Here is a 5795-nt window from a genome sequence, read left to right on the forward strand (position 1 = left end):
GAAAAGAAAAAAAACATAAGCTCGCTACCCCTCCATTTTGGCGCCACGGCCTCCATCCGTCTTGAACCCGACAACAAAGACACAAATACAATCGTCCCAGACACAATACAACAGCAACATAACACCCTAAAACACCCTAAAAAAGAAACAAAATAAGCCCGCTACCCCTTCATCCAAACACCCTAAAAGAAATATTTTAAGCCCGCTACCCCTTCATCCAAACACCCTTAAAAAAAATTAAGGCCACTATCCCTTCATCCAAACACCCTTAAAAAAATTAAGCCCGCTACCCCTTCATCCAAACACCCTATAAAAAGAAAAATTTTAAGCCCGCTACCCCTTCATCCAAACACCGTAAAAAAATTAAGCCAGCTACCCCTTCATCCAAACACTGTAAAAGAAAATAATTTAATTAAGCCCGCTACCCCTTCATCCAAACACCCTAAAAGATTAAGCCAGCTACCCCTTCATCCAAACACCCTAAAAGAAAAATTTTAAGCCCGCTACCCCTTCATCCAAACACCCTAGAAAAAAAAAACATAAGCTCGCTACCCCTCCATTTGGCGCCAAGGCTTCCATCCGTCTTGAACCCGACAACAAAGACACAAATACAATCGTCCCAGACACAATACAACAGCAACATAACACCCTAAAACACCCTAAAAAAGAAACAAAATAAGCCCGCTACCCCTTCATCCAAACACCCCATAAAAAGAAAAATTTTAAGCCCGCTACCCCTTCATCCAATCACCCTAAAAGAAAAATTTTAAGCCCGCTACCCCTTCATCCAAACACCCTAAAAGAAAAATTTTAAGCCCGCTACCCCTTCATCCAAACACCCTAAAAGAAAAATTTTAAGCCCGCTACCCCTTCATCCAAACACCCTTAAAGAAAAATTTTAAGCCCGCTACCCCTTCATCCAAACACCCCAAAAGAAAAATTTTAAGCCCGCTACCCCTTCATCCAAACACCCTATAAAAAGAAAATTTTTAAGCCCGCTACCCCTTCATCCGAACACCCTAAAATAAAAATTTTAAGCCCGCTACCCCTTCATCCGAACACCCTAAAATAAAAATTTTAAGCCCGCTACCCCTTCATCCAAACACCCTAAAAGAAAAATTTTAAGTTCGCTGCCCCTTCATCCAAACACCGTAAAAGAAATAAGCCCGCTACCCCTTCATCCAAACACCGTAAAAGAAATAAGCCCGCTACCCCTTCATCCAAACACCGTAAAAGAAATAAGCCCGCTACCCCTTCATCCAAACACCGTAAAAGAAATAAGCCCGCTACCCCTTCATCCAAACACCGTAAAAGAAATAAGCCCGCTACCCCTTCATCCAAACACCGTAAAAGAAATAAGCCCGCTACCCCTTCATCCAAACACCGTAAAAAAATTAAGCCAGCTACCCCTTCATCCAAACACCGTAAAAGAAAATAATTTAATTAAGCCCGCTACCCCTTCATCCAAACACCCTAAAAAAATAAAAGAAAAAAAACATAAGCCCGCTACCCCTCCATTTTGGCGCCACGGCCTCCATCCGTCTTGAACCCGACAACAAAGACACAAATACAATCGTCCCAGACACAATACAACAGCAACATAACACCCTAATACACCCTAAAAAAGAAACAAAATAAGCCCGCTACCCCTTCATCCAAACACCGTAAAAGAAATAAGCCCGCTACCCCTTCATCCAAACACCGTAAAAGAAATAAGCCCGCTACCCCTTCATCCAAACACCGTAAAAGAAATAAGCCCGCTACCCCTTCATCCAAACACCGTAAAAGAAATAAGCCCGCTACCCCTTCATCCAAACACCGTAAAAGAAATAAGCCCGCTACCCCTTCATCCAAACACCGTAAAAGAAATAAGCCCGCTACCCCTTCATCCAAACACCGTAAAAGAAATAAGCCCGCTACCCCTTCATCCAAACACCGTAAAAGAAATAAGCCCGCTACCCCTTCATCCAAACACCGTAAAAAAATTAAGCCAGCTACCCCTTCATCCAAACACCGTAAAAGAAAATAATTTAATTAAGCCCGCTACCCCTTCATCCAAACACCCTAAAAAAATAAAAGAAAAAAAACATAAGCCCGCTACCCCTCCATTTTGGCGCCACGGCCTCCATCCGTCTTGAACCCGACAACAAAGACACAAATACAATCGTCCCAGACACAATACAACAGCAACATAACACCCTAATACACCCTAAAAAAGAAACAAAATAAGCCCGCTACCCCTTCATCCAAACACCCTAAAAAAAAAATGTTAAGCCCGCTACCCCTTCATCCAAACACCCCAAAAGAAAAATTTTAAGCCCGCTACCCCTTCATCCAAACACCCTTAAAAAAATTAAGCCCACTATCCCTTCATCCAAACACCCTAAAAAAATTAAGCCCGCTACCCCTTCATCCAAACACCCTATAAAAAGAAAAATTTTAAGCCCGCTACCCCTTCATCCAAACACCCTTAAAAAAATTAAGCCCGCTACCCCTTCATCCAAACACCCGAAAAAAAGGAAAAGAAAAAAAAAAAAAAAACATAAGCCCGCTACCCCTCCATTTTGGCGCCAAGGCCTCCATCCGTCTTGAACCCGACAACAAAGACACAAATACAATCGTCCCAGACACAATACAACACAATACAACACCCTAAAACACCCTAAAAAAGAAACAAAATAAGCCCGCTACCCCTTCATCCAAACACCCTAAAAAAAGAAAAAATTTATACCCGCTACCCCTTCACCCAAACACAGTAAAAGAAAAATTTTAAGCCCGGTACCCCTTTATCCAAACACCCTATAAAAACAAATATTTTAAGCCCGCTACCCCTTCATCCAAAGACCCTAAAAAAAAAAAAAATTAACCACGCTACCCCTTCATCCAAACACCCAAAAAAAAGGAAAAGAAAATAAAAAAAACATAAGGCCGCTACCCCTCAATTTGGCGCCAAGACCTCCATCCGTCTTGAACCCGACAACAAAGACACAAATACAATCGTCCCAGACACAATACAACAGCAACATAACACCCTAAAACACCCTAAAAAAGAAACAAAATAAGCCCGCCACCCCTTCATCCAAACACCCTAAAAGAAAAAAATTAAGCCCGCTACCCCTTCATCCAAACACCCTTAAAAAAATTAAGCCAGCTACCCCTTCACCCAAACACCCCCCAAAAAAAGAAAAGAAAGTAAAAAACACATAGGCCCGCTACCCCTCCATCCGTCTTGAACCCGACAACAAAGACACAAATACAATCGTCCCAGACACAACACAACACAATATAACAGCAACATAGGCACGCTGACCCAAGCAGTAGCATTCTGGCTTCCCTATTGTGCGGACCCTGATTGCTGATCCACGGTAGGATTCCTCAGAGAAACGCCAAATACCCCGCGCGGTATTTGGCGTTATAGTAATGATAATAAGCACATTGATAATGATGGTAATAGATATAATAATAATGAAGATAATATCAATAATAGCAATAATGGTAATAATGATGATGATGATAATGAATAGAATATTAATAGGTATAGATAATGATAATAGATAGAGGATATAAATGTTCTTAACGGATACGGATAAGAATAATGGATGCAGATGATGATAATGATGAATACAAAAGAAGATAGATACAGTTAATAATGGTAATGATTATTATGATAGCAACAGCAACAATAATGATAATCATACCACTACCACTAATAATAATAATAATAATAATAATAATAATAATAATAATAATAATAATAATAATAAGAATAAGAATGATATTAATTATGATGATATTAGTGATATTGATACAAAAAATAACCATTAATACAGAAAATGATAATAATGACAAAAGCAACTCCAATAGTAATGACAGAAATGATAATAAGCACATTGATAATGATAATAATAGAAATAATACTAATGATAATAATGATAATGATAATGATGATAATAATAATAATGATAGTAATGATAATAATGATAATAATAATAATGATAATAATAATAATAATAATGATAATAATAATGATAATAATAATAACAATAATAATGATAATAATAGTAATAATAATAGTAATAACAATAATAATAATAGTAATAGTAATAATAACAATAATTATAATAAAAATAATGATAATGAAATATGTAATTATGATAATTAAAATGATAATAATATAAACAACAATAATAATAAAAGTAATGATGATAATAACAAATGATTGAATCTTTCCAAGTCCTTTTTAATATTTCTGTAGATATTTATAAATGTTAATATGTGCTCCCCCCCCCCCCCGTTTTATAAGGCTGAACATGTACAGAACTATTATTATTATCATTATTATTATTATTATTATTATTATTATTATTTATTAATATTATTATTATTATTATTATTATTATTATTATTATTATTATATATTATTATTATTATTATTATTACTATTATTATATATTATTATTATTATTATTATTATATATATTATTATTATTATTATTATCATTATCATTATCATTATCATTATCATTATCATTATCATTATCATTATCATTATCATTATCATTATCATTATTATTATTATTATTATTATTATTATTATCATTATATATTATTATTATTATTATTATTATTATTATTATATATTATTATCATTATTATTATTATTATTATTATTATTACTATTATTATTATTATCATTATTATTATTATTATTATTATATATATATTATTATTATTATTATATATTATTATTATTATTATTATCATTATTATTATCATTATTATTATTATTATTATTATTATTATTATGTATTATTATTATTATTATCATTATTATCATTATTATTATTATTATTATATATTATTATCATTATTATTATTATTATTGTATATTATTATTATTATTATTATTATATATTATCATTATTATTATTGTATATTACCATCTTTTTCAATTATTATTTCCACTCGCTACCTCCCAGAGAGCCATAGCCAATCACAAAGGGACGCTAAAAAAAAAAAAATAATAAAATAAAAAAAATAAAAAAAAGGTAAAATCATTTAAAGGGAAAGAGAAACACATGGGATACGAGATTAAATTTAATGACACTTCACATCGTTGATGATTTTCAGGGAATTTTTAATTAAATAAGCGATCTGCGTCTGATATATATATGTATATTTTTTAGATAAACAAAAGACGAAATGGTTTGTCTGACACTCACAAAATACATTCATTAGATAACGTTCCACACACACACGCACACACACACACACACACACACACACACACACACACACACATACACACACACATACACACACACACACACACACACACACACACACACACACACACAGGCACACACACACATGCAACAGGAACAACGAAGGGAAGGGCAAGAAAACACGATTAAATGATCATAGCATGGACAAATAAACACAAAACATTAATAAATAAAAGAGATAACCAATAAACAAATATGAAAATCAAACTGGATAAAAAAACATAATCTTTAAAAAAAATTGGAATTTTAGTCAAATAACCGACCTTATTTCGCTTTGTTCGACCGTTAAGAACCTCCAGCTAAATAAAACACAATTAAATAATATTAGAATGGGCAAATAAACACAAAACAATAAATAAAAGAGATAACCAATAAACAAATATGAAAATCAAACTGAATAAAGAATATCGAAAAACGAAGAGAAATATAATCTTATAAAAAATAACATGGAATTCCCAGGAAAATTAGTCAAATAACCGACCTTATTTCGCTTTGTTCGACCGTTAAGAA

Source organism: Penaeus vannamei, chromosome 24, assembly GCF_042767895.1.
Source record: "Penaeus vannamei isolate JL-2024 chromosome 24, ASM4276789v1, whole genome shotgun sequence".
Taxonomy (NCBI): domain Eukaryota; kingdom Metazoa; phylum Arthropoda; class Malacostraca; order Decapoda; family Penaeidae; genus Penaeus; species Penaeus vannamei.